At 35.7% G+C, this 16,151-nt stretch overlaps 2 non-coding genes across 2 annotated transcripts; both read right to left on the reverse strand.

Moving 5' to 3' along the window:
• Positions 1 to 6,787: 6,787 nt before the first annotated feature.
• Positions 6,788 to 6,861, reverse strand: TRNAW-CCA (transfer RNA tryptophan (anticodon CCA)). Its single transcript has one exon. It is a non-coding gene; the product is annotated as a tRNA-Trp (tRNA).
• A 139-nt stretch (positions 6,862 to 7,000) lies between these two features.
• Positions 7,001 to 7,074, reverse strand: TRNAP-UGG (transfer RNA proline (anticodon UGG)). The gene has a single exon. It is a non-coding gene; the product is annotated as a tRNA-Pro (tRNA).
• Between the last annotated feature and the right edge of the window lie 9,077 nt (positions 7,075 to 16,151).

Genomic DNA, 16,151 nt, shown 5'->3' on the forward strand with positions numbered 1-16,151 from the left:
TCTTATTATCCTTTCATTTTTTTTACAGAATATTTTTCAAACTAAAAATAAAAAATACAATACAATAGTCAATATTCCTTATAATAGATATACTTAATTATATCATAAGAATCTTAAGATATTTTTCGACTAGATAGAAATAGTAAATTTGAATTGAGACACCTATTCCATGACGGATTTAAACTTACCTTCTATTTTCGTGCCTTTAGTAGGCTTAGTATTTCCGGCAATTGCAATGACTTCTTTATTTCTTTATGTGCAAAAAAATAAGATTGTCTAGTATTTTTTAGTGTAAGTAATATAATATGGTAGGGTATGTGGCTTTTTCTACACACACTTTCTACACACAAATGAAAAACGGTTATGGATGCGGATATAGGCTACGAGCATAAATGCATGAATATGCAGAGCCAGGTATAGCGAGTTTTATTTTATTTATTTTAATTGAATCAACGAATATTTTTTGAATAGAAAGTCAATGTATCTAACCTATTATTTCACAGGAGTACTAGTTGCTGAAGGCGATTTCAGAATCAAAAAAAGTAAAGTCAAAATTATTTAGCTTATTCTCTCAATTTCAATCGACCGCTGCTGGATTTAGTATATCTAATATGAATTGGCGATCAGAACACATATGGGTAGAACTTCTAAAAGGTTCTCGAAAAAGGGGTAATTTTTTCTGGGCCTGTATTCTTTTTCTAGGTTCACTAGGATTCTTATCGGTTGGGATTTCCAGTTATCTTGGTAAGAATATTATATCTATACTTCCATCTCAAGAAATTCTTTTTTTTCCGCAGGGGGTCGTGATGTCTTTCTACGGAATCGCAGGCCTATTCATTAGCTCCTACTTGTGGTGTACTATTTTGTGGAATGTAGGTAGTGGTTATGACCGATTCGATAGAAAAGAGGGAATAGTGTGCATTTTTCGTTGGGGATTCCCTGGAATAAAACGTCGCGTCTTCCTTCGATTCCTTATGCGGGATATCCAATCAATTAGAATTCAGGTTAAAGAGGGTCTTTATCCTCGTCGTATTCTTTATATGGAAATCCGGGGCCAGGGGATCATTCCCTTGACTCGTACTGATGATCAATTTTTTACTCCACGAGAAATTGAACAAAAAGCTGCCGAATTGGCCTATTTCTTGCGCGTACCAATTGAAGTATTTTGAGGTATCTTTTTTGAACTGAGTTGAATGAAGAAAAGAAGAATTGGAAGAAGAAAAGTTTTTCTCAACACGGGGAGGAAGTCCCTTCTAAATTGGATTTGTTATTGTAAGGGGATTTTTAAGTATTTATCTAAAGGAAGGAACAAACGAGGATAAGAGAAATTTGCTTTTAATTTTTTTTTATCCAAGTGAGATATATCGCATACTATTCTTCTTTTTTCATCCGAAAGGGCTTTTTTTTTATTCTATTTCACTATTTCATTCCATCTAGATCTAAGAAAGAACCCAATGCACTGAAATTCCACTACTAACTAATATACAAAAAAGAAGAATAGATACAGGGTATCAAACCTATATAGTTTTTGCTTCAAAGAAATAGAAATATCATGAAATAGAAATATCATCATATAGAGTCAGGGAATGGAATAGAGTCAGCGAATGAAGCATATTCATTAACAACTCCATTTACGGATCAAAAATGAAAAAAAAGAAAGCATTGCCTTCTTTACTATATCTTGTATTTATCGTACTTTTGCCTTGGGGGGTCTCTTCCTCATTTAACAAATGTCTGGAACTTTGGATTAAGAATTGGTGGAATACCAGGCAATCCGAAACTCTCTTAACTGATATTCAAGAGAAAAGGATTCTAGAAAGATTCATAGAATTAGAAGAACTTTCTCTCTTGGACGAGATGATAAAAGGGAAACTAAAGACACATGTACAAAAACCTCCTACAGGAATACACAAGGAAATAATACAATGGGTCAAAATAAATAATGAGGATCATCTCCATACCATTTTTGCATTTCTCGACAAATATAATCTGTTTGGCTATTCTAAGTGGTTCTTTTTTTCTGGGTAAAGAGGAACTTGTCATTTTGAATTCTTGGGTTCAGGAATTCTTCTATAATTTAAATGACTCAATAAAAGCTTTTTTTATTCTTTTAGTTACTGATTTTTTTGTTGGATTTCACTCCACCCGTGGTTGGGAACTAGTAATTCGTTGGGTCTACAACGATTTTGGATGGGCTCCTAACGAGCTTATTTTCACTATTTTTGTTTGTAGTTTTCCAGTAATTCTAGATACATGTTTGAAATTTTGGGTCTTTTTTTGTTTAAATCGTCTATCTCCTTCGCTTGTAGTCATTTATCATTCAATTAGTGAAGCATAAATTCATTTGATCTCCCGATATTAATATTAATCAAATTAGCAAGCATCTTTTTTTAGAAAGAAAGCCCTTTTCCATTTTAGCAAAATTCTTTCTATTTATACCTACTTTAAGGTATTCATCATTGCAGTACAACTGTTGCAGTAGAATGACAACAGATTCGTGTATAGGGAACTAGATTAGCTTAGCTACCTATCTAATTTATTGTAGAAATTCTGGGATCTGCGATTGGACATGGAAAATAGAAATACTTTTTCTTGGGTAAAGGAACAGATAACTCGATCGATTTCTGTAGCGATCATGATATACGTAATAACTCGGACATCTATTTCAAATGCATATCCCATTTTTGCGCAGCAGGGTTATGAAAACCCACGAGAAGCAACTGGACGAATTGTATGTGCCAATTGCCATTTAGCTAGCAAGCCCGTCGATATTGAAGTTCCCCAAGCTGTGCTTCCCGATACTGTATTTGAAGCAGTTCTTCGAATTCCTTATGATATGCAATTGAAACAAGTTCTTGCTAATGGAAAAAAGGGAGGGTTGAATGTAGGTGCTGTTCTTATTTTGCCCGAGGGATTCGAATTAGCGCCGCCCGATCGTATTTCCCCTGAGTTAAAAGAAAAGATAGGAAATCTTGCTTTTCAGAGTTATCGTCCCGATAAAAAAAACATTCTTGTGATAGGCCCTGTTCCCGGTAAGAAATATAGTGAAATTGTCTTTCCCATTCTTTCCCCTGATCCTGCTACGAAGAAAGATGCTCATTTCTTAAAATATCCCATATATGTAGGGGGAAACCGAGGAAGAGGACAGATCTATCCTGATGGTAGCAAGAGTAACAATACAGTCTATAATGCTACGTCAACAGGTATAGTAAGAAAAATACTACGTAAAGAAAAGGGGGGGTATGAAATATCCATAGTTGATGCATCAGATGGACGCCAAGTGATTGATATTATACCTCCCGGACCAGAACTTCTTGTTTCAGAGGGGGAATCCATCAAGCTTGATCAACCATTAACAAGCAATCCTAATGTGGGAGGTTTTGGTCAGGGGGACGCAGAAATCGTGCTTCAGGATCCATTACGTGTCCAAGGCCTTTTGTTCTTCTTCGCATCCGTTATTTTGGCACAAGTTTTTTTGGTTCTCAAAAAGAAACAGTTTGAAAAGGTTCAATTGTACGAAATGAATTTCTAGGTCCCGGGATTTCTTACCATCAAGTTGGTAAAAAGCCTCGATTTATTGGCAATTGCTAGAATTATCTATGATCTATTTTGGAAATCCTTTTTTTGTTTAGACTGCTTTTTGTTTATGAGATGTCTGGAATTCCTTATTTATATCCCATGCAAAAGAAGAGAATCCAAGGCAAAGGCGAGAACAATAAAATTAAAATTTCTTCCTTTTCGGAGGGATTGCAGGTCTTCTTAATCGTCTATTCGGCACAAGAAAAAGGCTTTTTCTTGTGCCGATTCTTCTTGTATCAAAATAAGAATCCTTTTTCTTCCTAATTCGTCAAAGATTACTATTTCTTCTTTATTCGGGTCTGTCTCTTGGACCTCTTTTTCTTTTGCTTAGGTTTAGCCGAGGTAGTGGACAAACAGAGGGGAAGAAAATATGGCGGGGGAAAAATTTCTTGTGATTGTGAGCAAATTGCTTGGCTTGTTTAATTAAGTTCAACTTCAAATTTACAGAAATTTTGCAAAAAAAAAGTAAACTCTTCCATTGAAGGTTTTTTTTATTTTTAGGCTAGTTGAATAGTTTTGATTAAGGTTTTATTAGTTTATTACTCGAAACTAAATCAAGGATTTTCAGGATACTTCCTTCGTGGAATAAGATATTGGATCCTCGAGTGATCTCTTTTTCTTGTTGCTTCATAAGAGTGAATCGAATAGATTCAATTCGCGTTATAAGAGTAAAAATTCCGCGGGTCCTTTCCGCTCTAATCAGATAAAGGGGGGTAAGGACCCGCTAAGCTCCTACTTTTTCATGTTTACAATCTGGTCCCTCCGATTACTATAGAGATGAACCCAATCCAGAATATGAACCATAAAAGAAAACACCTACTAAACCAATCACAGCAATACCAGCTACAGTACCTATCAGCCAAAGAGGAATTCTTCCAGTAGTATCGGCCATTTCCCCTACTTTCCTCCACATTTTATCAATTGGTCATGCTAGAGACAAAAACAGTCATGGGTAGTTATAAGGATGGTATCCTTCCAAATGGGATAAGAGAATTCTTATTAGTCTCTTTCTTTCTCTCAATTGAAGAAGTAATTGGAAAATAAAACAGCAAGTACAAAAATGAGTAATAAACCCCAGTATAGACTGGTACGATTCAATTCAACATTTTGTTCATTCGGGTTTGATTGTGTCATAGTTCTATAGTTGGAATTTGTTTTATCGTTGGATGAACTGCATTGCTGATATTGATCCCAAGAAAAAAACAGTAGGTACAGCTAGTCCGTGAATAGCCAGCCATCGCACTGTAAAAATAGGATAGGTTCGATCTATGGTCATTGAGGGCCTCCTAAAAGGATCTACTAAATTCATCGAGTTGTTCTAAAGAATCAAAACGGTCGGTTATTAACGGAATTCCTTGTCGGCTTTCCGTGAAATACTCGTTTGGCCTAGGACTTCCAAACACGTCATAAGCTAAACCCGTACTGACAAATAACCAACCCGCAATGAATAGGGAAGGTATAGTAATGCTATGAATAACCCAGTATCGAATACTGGTAATAATATCAGCAAAAGAACGTTCTCCCGTGCTTCCAGACATGCTGAACTCCCAAAATTTTTGTACATTCAAAAAAGGAATTGATTCCGTAAAAGATGGGATCGACCAGTAAATAGAAAATTACTGATATTTCATCCTTGTGAGATTGTCAATTTTGTACCAAAGGTGTATTTTGAGTATACCGAATTAGTATAGCTATCCTTCCTATGGCACAGCAATCTGGTTTTGCCTGGTTCCGAAACATAATTACTTTTTTATTTTTTTTGTCTATAGGTAAGCTATATGTTATTCAAGGCATCAATAGAAAACCCCATTTTTGTAGGTTCTACTTACTTTTCATTGGCTTCGGAATATATAGAGTAATTCGGAATAGCAGCCAAAATCTTGGGAAAATCTAAGTTAATGATCAATAGGTTTGGATAAATAATTTAGGAAGGATATTCTCATACTGACACAATACAAGGACAAGTATATGTGAAATCTATCCTTTCATAATTCGTAATTCATCCTTGTATTGTTTGTTGGATTAGGTCTAACTTTCTTGACCAAACTGCGAGCGCGGAACTTTACGAGATGAAATAGGGAAAGACAGAAGATAGAATAGAACTTAAAAGGATAATTGAAGTGACTCGTCTTCGAATCTACTTTGGTTGGAGTTCGAAAAAGGAATAAAAATAAAGTAAATTCAAGGAAGAGCTTTCTTTTTTTTTTTAACAGCCCCTTGGCAGGTCGTGGAATGCTTTTGTTCTCCTCTTATTCCATATGGAATACAATCAGTTAAAATAAGAAGGAATAGGGGAATATTCGATCGTTCACTCCAAAACGAGGGTCCTATTGAAAAAGAAATTATCCAAAATAGAAAGAAGTTTTTTTTTCAAATTCAATTGTTTATTTATCTCTTATTCAAAAATTTCCCTGAAAATTGAATGAAAAAATGAAATTCAATGGGGTTAGATGATCTAGTTCTTAATATTATTACTTTACTCAATTGACAAATTCCACAACAAATCTCTTGATTCGGAATTAGGGACTCATGTATCATCTGATGAATCCACTTTCTTTTACACTTCTGTATCTTACTCTACCTTGTTTTTTAGTATTATCTAAAATAACTGATGAATTCTGAATTTTCCATAACTTAGGTAAATGCTTTACCAACATATGTAGTGTAGTAAAAAAAAATAAATGGAATTTAACTCTTTCATGCTTACTTTAACTAGTTATTTTGGTTTTCTACTGGCTGCTTTAACTATAACCCCAGCTCTATTTATTGGCTTGAACAAGATACGCCTTATTTGAATTGACTGAATAATTATAATTCAGAAAAGAAAAATCTTTCTTTGGGATTCCTGGCATTCTACGACTCTTTTCCAGACTAATTAGGAATTCTTTTCTTGGTCATTGAGATTCGTGGATAATTTAGAGTACTATTTAGGGATAGATCGTACCTCTTTTTTTATCCCCTCGAACAAATCGAAATGATTGAAGTTTTTCTATTTGGAATCGTCTTAGGCCTAATTCCTATTACTTTAGCGGGATTATTCGTGACTGCGTATTTGCAATACAGGCGTGGGGATCAGTTGGATCTTTGATTGAGTCATTTTTTTTTGATTGACCTCCTCCAGACCAGAGAGGAGGTCAAATTGAAATTGGAGTTACAATTCAATTTTGTTAAGTTATTTTACTCTGCTTCGACATAAAATAGATGGAATCACGCTCTGTAGGATTTGAACCTACGACATCGGGTTTTGGAGACCCGCGTTCTACCGAACTGAACTAAGAGCGCTTTCATTCATTCAAAAAGAAAATCTTTTTCTATTCCTAATGTATCTCACGTACGTATAGTCTCCACAAATTCAAGTTATACCCACTTTACTTTAATTGATCTCGTCGCTACTGCCTATAAAGAAGAAAGAAGTAATAGGTAGGGATGACAGGATTTGAACCTGTGACATTTTGTACCCAAAACAAACGCGCTACCAAGCTGCGCTACATCCCTTTTCCAAATTAAATTGTTGTACAATGCCATTGTACACAATTCCTGTCTTCTTTTCCACATCATAATTTTCTTCTTCTTTCTATTTTCTTCTTCTTTCTTTCTCTATCTATATATAGAACCCTCGTGTCATTTCTTCTTTTTGGTCTCATATAATTAAGGAATTATATACATATAAAATCCAATATAATTTCGCCTATAAAAGAAGGATTACTTTTCCTTGCTAATATATAGGAAGAAGGGGTCATCTTTTTCTTTTTTAGGGATAGGAAAATTTCGTCGATATGGTTCATTTTATATATAGCATAACAATCTTGGGCAAGAGTTTATGATCATATATGTATTCCAACAAGGAAGGAGGATTTTCAATGCGGGATATAAAAACATATCTCTCTGTAGCACCCGTGCTAAGTACTCTATGGTTTGGTGCTTTAGCAGGTTTATTGATAGAAATTAATCGTTTATTCCCAGATGCTTTGTCATTCCCTTTTTTTTAATTCTAGTTATTGCTATGGGAGGGATAGATTTCTTCGTGATATGACAAAATTTGATCCTTTTCAATCTTTTTTTAGTATCGGAAGGAAAAAGAAAGAAAAGATGGATTGGGTTGAACCTCAGAGTCATTAAAAATTTTGTAAACCCCATTTTTGAAAATAGAAATTCAATTTAAAGGGGTACCCAAGCTAAATAAGGCCTCAGAAATCAGAGCATAGAAAAGGTGGGGCTGGCTAATTAAATGAAAGGATTTCGAACCAAAATCTTTGCTAATTCGACAAGGATTGTATTCTTTAATTATTTCTCTATTTTTTATTACTTAATTTAAGAATAAAAAAAAATTATTCTAATGAATTTTATTCTTCTTCTTCGGATTCAAAATAGAAGAATAAAAGAATAAGTAGAAGAATTAAGTTAAGTCAATCCAAAAAGAAAAGGAGGTTCATGGCCAAGGGAAAAGATGTTAGAATCAGAGTTATTTTGGAATGCATCAGTTGTGTTCGAAAAGGTGCCAATGAGGAATCGACGGGGATTTCTAGATATAGTACTCAAAAGAATCGCCACAATACACCCGGACAATTAGAATTCAAAAAATTTTGTCGTTATTGTCGCAAGCATACGACTCATCACGAAATAAAGAAATAGGAACATCGTGTGTTCGATCTTTCCAAACAACAGAAAGAGTAAGAACTTCATATTTAATATATAAAGAAAACATAGTATAGAATACAAAATACAAATCAACTCATCTGATTTCCGGTAGATATTATTTCATATGTATAGAGGGTATTCATATACTATAATATGAATCAAATAAGATATGGATCAAAGAAAAACTACTTCTTCTGGATCCTAAATTAATAAAATAAAGAAGTGAATTTTCAAATTTTCAAATTTTAAATAAGGAATAAATCATGTATACATCTAAACAACCTTTTCTTAAATCTAAGCAACCCTTTAGTAAATCCAAGCAAACTTTTAATAAATCCAAGCAACCCTTTCGTAAATCCAAGCAAACTTTTCGTAAATTCAAGCAACCTTTTCGTAAATCTAAACAACCTTTTCGTAGGCGTCCCCGGATTGGCCCGGGAGATCGAATTGATTATAGAAACATGAGTTTAATTAATAGATTTATTAGTGAACAAGGAAAAATATTATCGAGACGAATAAATAGATTAACCTTGAAACAACAACGATTAATTACTCTTGCTATAAAACAGGCTCGTATTTTATCTTTCTTACCGTTTCGTAACTATGAGAACGAAAAGCAATTTCAAGCCCAGTCAATTTCAATAATTACAGGTTCTAGACCCAGAAAAAATAGACATATTCCTCAATTAACGCAAAAGTACAATTCCAATCGAAACTTAAGAAACAACAACCAAAATTTAAGAAACAACAACCGGAACTTAAGTTCCGATTGTTGATGTTTTATTCGAATTCGAAAGGGCCAGACCTATATATATTATAAAGAAAGTAATCCAGCTCGTTGATTCCTACCACTTAATCTTAATTTATTGTATCTTCCCGGAGAGGGAACTCCGGGAATTCATCTTTTATTATTCCAGTATATTACTTTATTTATACCTTTAATTGATGATCTTTATTTTATTGGAAATCGTGTAAAGATTATTTGGATTTGATACAGCTACTTGTGCAAGCATTTTACGATTAAGAATCAATTTCTTCTTGTACAGGTTGTGTATTAATTTACTATAACTATCGAATACTTTATATACCCGCGTTGCTGCGTTTATCCGAGTGATCCACAAACGACGAAAATCCCTCTTTTGCCTACCTCTATCTCGATGAGAGGAAACAAAAGCTCTTTTTACCTGTTGGGTAATCATTCGATTAAGTCTTAAATGAGCCCCTCTAAAGTTTGAGGCAAATGAACGCATTTTTGTTCGTCGTCTCCGGGCTATATATCCTCGCGGAACTCTGGTCATTGAATCAAATTAACCTTAATGAATAACTAATGATTTCTCTTCTTTTAGCCACCCTTTTTCTCATTAATAACAAAACTAATTATTCCGATATATAAAATATTAATTCCAATGGCTTTTGCTATAGTAACCTTCCCAACCACGATTTTTTATTCCACTCCGTTCAGTTATTTCTATACGAAATAACAAATTCATTCTAATAATACTAAAAAAAATAGTGGGTTCCATCGTTTCTATGGTTCCCTTTTAAACGGTGAGGCCCTCTCTATACACCGGAGCCCTTTCTTTCATCAAAAGGTATTGCGAACTTGTATAGTCCACATTCTTTGGCTCTACCTATCCATTATAGAGTAAATAGCTCTTTTCACAATAAGAGTTATCCATACAGTGACGGTATTTAATTATGAAAGTTGGCTAAGTAGCTGACCCTGTTAGTCCGTTCTTTTAAGATAAAGGAGCATAAGCCTTTTTCTTTTTATTACTATTTCCTCCGCTTAATGGATAACCATTTGCTACCAATGGGAGAATTGCTTCTTATTTCCAATTTAGATAATTGGATTTGCACCAAAGGAAACCATAAATTCCATATACCATAGAAATCTAGGATAGAGAAGCTATATCCTATTCATTGGTACTAATCATGGATACTTCAATTTTTTTTATATTTGTTTGAAGTCATGATCTGAACGAGTCGCACATACACCCTAGCACATGTTCCTCGACGCTGAGGGCATCCTTTAAGCGCGGCCGTTTTTCGAGCATTTCGTATTGGCTGTCTTGCGTTTCTAATAAGTTGTTTAACCGTCGGCATGTTGTATGTATATAGAAAAAAATGGATTGGTTTAGATCCATCTTAACCTGATGATTGCTCATCATGAAGTCTTTCTATTTTCTATTAAATCGAGGAAAACACGAATTTAGCTGTGAAATAACTTTACAAGAAATCCGGACACTACCAATCCTTAAACATTTCTGGAAACCACACTGGATCAGTATCGCAGTGCTTGTCAATCATTTCATCCCCTACAATATCGACAAGTCCATAAGCTTTGGCTTCGTCTGCTGACATAAAAACATCCCTTTCCATGTCTTCGGATACAACCCAAAAAGGCTTGCCTGTTCTTACTGCATAAACCCTTGTGATCATTTCGCGAACTTTGTGTAACTCTTCTACTTCTAGTAAAAATTCTGGTGTCCTTGCCCGATAATAAGCACTAGCAGGTTGGTGAAGCATAATCCTCGCGTGAGGGAATGCTATACGCTTGGTGGGTTCTCCTCCAAGCAGAATGAAGGACGCCATGGAGGCGGCTATTCCGAGGCATATTGTATATATATCTGGTGTCACCGTTTGCATCGTATCAAAAATAGCCATTCCTGAGATTAGCCACCCGCCTGGGGAGTTTATAAACAAAAAAATATCACTAATTCCATCTTCTATACTCAGATATACCATGAGACCTGTAATATGATTCGTGATCTCGCAACGAATCTCTTGACCTAAAAAAAGTGTCCTTTCTCGATACATAACATTGTATAAGTCAACCCAAGTCGCTTCTTCATCTCCAGGAATCCGGTAAGGTACTTTTGGAACACCAATGGGCATATTAGATTAATATTATTAAATTTAAGTAAGAAAACCACACTTTAATATGGAAACGTAAGAATGGAACAGAAAGAAAGAATCCGCAGTTTATTGTCTTAATTTTTATTCTTATTCTATATGAATACTATAGATTCTATTAATACGTAGATTGAAAGGTTATACATATAAGGAATGTAAGACAGATTGAATAAAGAAAAAGGAATGGGTGATTCGAATGCTAAACAAAGAGGGGTAGCGATCTATTCTTCGTTTTTTCCAAATTGGCCAAGTTACCCATTGCATATTGGCACTTATCGAGTATAGAATAGATCTGCTTCTCTTTCTTCTTATGAACAGAATTGGCTTCTTATTTTTAATGGAATGAAATAAATATTCGCGCTTTCTGACACAGAATCCCCTAGAAGGGTTAGGTACATAGGATATGGATAGTCTTTTTCAATGCGATAAAATAAAGCGACATCGTGTCTATTTTTCTTTGCTAAAGGGGTATTTCCATGGGTTTGCCTTGGTATCGTGTTCATACTGTCGTATTGAATGATCCGGGTCGATTGCTTGCGGTGCATATAATGCACACAGCTCTAGTTTCTGGTTGGGCTGGCTCAATGGCTTTATACGAATTAGCAGTTTTTGATCCCTCTGATCCTGTTCTGGATCCAATGTGGAGACAAGGTATGTTCGTAATTCCCTTCATGACTCGTTTAGGAATAACGGATTCGTGGGGTGGTTGGAGTATTTCAGGAGGAACTGTAACAAATCCGGGTATTTGGAGTTATGAAGGTGTGGCAGGTACGCATATTGTGTTTTCTGGCTTGTGTTTCTTGGCAGCGATCTGGCATTGGGTATATTGGGACCTAGAAATATTCTCTGATGAGCGGACGGGAAAACCCTCTTTGGATTTGCCCAAGATCTTTGGAATTCATTTATTTCTTGCAGGGGTGGCTTGCTTTGGCTTTGGGGCATTTCATGTAACGGGTTTGTATGGTCCTGGGATATGGGTATCCGATCCTTATGGACTAACTGGAAAAGTACAAGCTGTAAATCCAGCGTGGGGTGCAGAAGGTTTTGATCCTTTTGTTCCGGGGGGAATAGCTTCTCATCATATTGCTGCGGGTACATTGGGTATATTAGCGGGCTTATTCCATCTTAGTGTCCGTCCGCCTCAACGTCTATATAAAGGATTACGTATGGGCAATATTGAAACTGTACTTTCCAGTAGTATCGCTGCTGTTTTTTTTGCAGCTTTCGTAGTTGCTGGAACTATGTGGTATGGGTCAGCAACGACCCCAATCGAATTATTTGGGCCTACTCGTTATCAGTGGGATCAGGGATACTTTCAGCAAGAAATATATCGAAGAGTTAGCAATGGTTTAGCCGAAAATCTTAGTTTATCAGAAGCTTGGTCTAAAATTCCCGAAAAATTAGCCTTTTATGATTATATTGGTAATAATCCGGCAAAAGGGGGATTATTCAGAGCAGGCTCAATGGACAATGGGGATGGAATAGCTGTTGGATGGTTAGGACATCCCGTCTTTAGAGATAAAGAAGGACGTGAGCTTTTTGTACGCCGTATGCCTACTTTTTTTGAAACATTTCCGGTTGTTTTGGTAGATGAGGAGGGAATTGTTAGAGCAGACGTTCCTTTTAGAAGAGCAGAATCCAAATATAGTGTTGAACAAGTAGGTGTAACGGTGGAGTTCTATGGTGGCGAACTTAATGGAGTAAGTTATTCTGATCCTGCTACTGTAAAAAAATATGCGAGGCGTTCTCAATTAGGGGAAATTTTTGAATTAGACCGGGCTACTTTGAAATCTGATGGTGTTTTTCGCAGCAGTCCAAGGGGTTGGTTCACTTTTGGTCATGCTACCTTTGCTTTGCTCTCTTCTTTTTCGGACACATTTGGCATGGCGCTAGAACATTGTTCCGAGATGTTTTTGCTGGTATTGATCCAGATTTGGATGCTCAAGTGGAATTTGGAACATTCCAAAAAGTGGGAGATCCAACTACAAGGAAACAGGCAGTCTGATACACATTGTTATAGTATCTTTCACCTCTCTTTTTTGATTTGACATGGGAAACATCTCCCATCCTTTCTTTGACTCTTTTTCTTTCTTTATATGGGAAATTCTCCCAAATGACAAATGAATAGGTGTGGAAGTTATAATTGTAAATAAACCAGGATCGAATCTATGGAAGCATTGGTTTATACGTTCCTTTTAGTTTCGACTTTAGGGATAATTTTTTTCGCTATCTTCTTCCGAGAACCACCTAAGGTTCCACCAACTCCAACTAAAAGAATAAAATAATTTCATTTAAGTAAGAAGTCCCCCTATCTGGGAGACTTCTTACTTAAATTAGTCTCCGTGTTCTTCGAATGGATCTCTTAATTGTTGAGAGGGTTGCCCAAACGCGGTATATAAGGCATACCCAGTAAAGCTTACAAGTAAACCAGATATGGAGATGGCGACTAAAGTTGCTGTTTCCATTTTTATAGAATTTCAAGATTACAATGGATCTACGAAAAGATCGTGTATTTACAACTACAACGGAATAGTATACAAAGTCAACACCAATGATTAAATAGAATTTATGGCTACACAAACCGTTGAAGATAGTTCTAAACCTAGGCCAAAACGAACTGGTGCAGGTAGTTTACTGAAACCCTTGAATTCGGAATATGGGAAAGTCGCCCCGGGTTGGGGGACTACTCCTTTTATGGGGATCGCAATGGCTTTATTCGCTATATTCCTATCTATCATTTTAGAAATTTATAATTCTTCCGTTTTACTGGACGGAATTTTAACCAATTAGGTTTCTACTAACTAAAACTAGGAAGTCAGAGTTTTTCCATCCAAAAAAGCCTTTCTAGTTTAAGATCTACATTTCTAGATATTATGGTAGTTCGACCGCGGAATTTTTTTGTTTCGGTATCTCTGGAATATGAGTGTGTGACTTGTTAGAATTGATCCTATTGATAATACATAGAAAGGGCCTGTTATCTCTATCAAGATGATTCTAATTCGTCAGATATTATTTATTCTAGTATCTGGAACACGAAATAGATAGAGTGGATCAAAAAAAAATGGAACTATGATTCATACTCACTATTAAGACCTCGCAACCAGACTGAAAAATTCAAGTAGTTCTTAAATAAAAATAAAAAAGAAATTTTCTTCCTTCCAATTTTGTTTGCCCAAAAGACAACTTTTTTTCTCTCGATTTTGTCGAGTCATTACACTGATTCAATAAATGATTATCAAGCGGTTCTTATTCGAAGAACCCTTGCCTTTTGTTTAGCTTGAGACTAAATCATCGTGGCTCTAGTATGAATCTAAGGTTTTAATTGAACTGATTCATAGGATCTCAACAAGATAATTTCTATATTACGCATAAAAAAACAAATCCTTTATAGGGAAGAGAAAAGTCAAGAAGCCTCTAATGACCAACATAAGGGAAAGGAAGAAAGAAAGACGCGCCAACTTGAGATTTTTTGGCATTATCATCACAAAGAAGATATTCCGGATTTTTCTTATTTGATATCTTCAAGGCAAATCGACCCAATTCAGTGGCTGATGAAGTTTTGAACCTTTTTTCTAATATTCGTTGAAAATTTTTGTGTTTCTGCTTGAGCCGTACGAGATGAAATTTTCATATACGGCTCTTAGAGGGGGACTCGGGTTAGTTACCTATCTCAATAAAGTATATGATTGGTTTGAGGAACGTCTTGAGATTCAGGCAATTGCAGATGATATAACTAGTAAATATGTTCCTCCCCATGTCAACATATTTTATTGTTTAGGGGGAATTACACTTACTTGTTTTCTAGTACAAGTCGCTACCGGTTTTGCTATGACTTTTTACTACCGACCAACCGTTACAGAGGCTTTTTCCTCGGTTCAATACATAATGACCGAGGCCAACTTTGGTTGGTTAATCCGATCAGTTCATCGATGGTCAGCAAGTATGATGGTTTTAATGATGATCCTGCATGTATTTCGTGTGTATCTCACAGGGGGATTTAAAAAACCCCGTGAATTAACTTGGGTCACAGGTGTGGTTTTGGCTGTTTTGACTGCATCATTTGGTGTAACTGGTTATTCTTTGCCTTGGGATCAAATTGGCTATTGGGCAGTCAAAATTGTGACAGGTGTACCTGACGCCATTCCGGTAATAGGATCGCCTTTAGTGGAGTTATTACGCGGAAGTGCTAGTGTGGGCCAATCCACTTTGACTCGTTTTTATAGTTTACATACCTTTGTACTGCCTCTGCTTACTGCCGTATTTATGTTAATGCACTTTCCAATGATACGTAAGCAAGGTATTTCGGGTCCTTTATAGGGAAGGCATATCATAGAGAATTATAATTATCATATATCATATCGGGTAGGTTTTGGTATTTCATTGCTACAAGCATGGGTTATTGTAAAATAACACATGTCATTTGGATACTTCTCTTCAACTCCAAAGTATTTTTATACAATACAAATAGTTGAAGTTAATTTTACGAAAGAAAAAAGGCGGATTATGGGAGTGTGTGACTTGAATTATTGATTTGGCCATGCAGATAAAGAATTGGATCTGCCACATTAGAATTCACAACCAAAGGTGTCTCCGCATCCAATCAACATGTAAGTCCCCTACCTAGGAAGGATAGGCTGGTTCACTTGAGGAGAATATCTTCTATGATCATACCGCAACCATGTCATCCATGAACAGGCTCCGTAAGATCCCATAGAGTAGAAATGGAATAAGTCATGTGACATGATCCAGTTCTCTATTTATTACACTTACCTTTTTATTATAGTATGGAAATGCATTCATTTTCTTTGCATCGATTGTGATCCGCAATACTATCGGAGTAAAAGAAGGGATCTAAGGAAGAATGTAGGCTAAACTTTTTGATTTTTTATTAGTAACAAGTAAATATTTTGTTTGGAGGTAAGAAACTTGCGATATTGAGGGGATAAATACCAACTAATCAAGAGACATGAGACAATCCACAAAGCAATTGATCATGATCAAATTTGTAAGCCCACTTG

The sequence above is a fragment of the Aegilops tauschii genome, unplaced genomic scaffold, assembly GCF_002575655.3.
Source record: "Aegilops tauschii subsp. strangulata cultivar AL8/78 unplaced genomic scaffold, Aet v6.0 ptg001068l_obj, whole genome shotgun sequence".
Taxonomy (NCBI): domain Eukaryota; kingdom Viridiplantae; phylum Streptophyta; class Magnoliopsida; order Poales; family Poaceae; genus Aegilops; species Aegilops tauschii.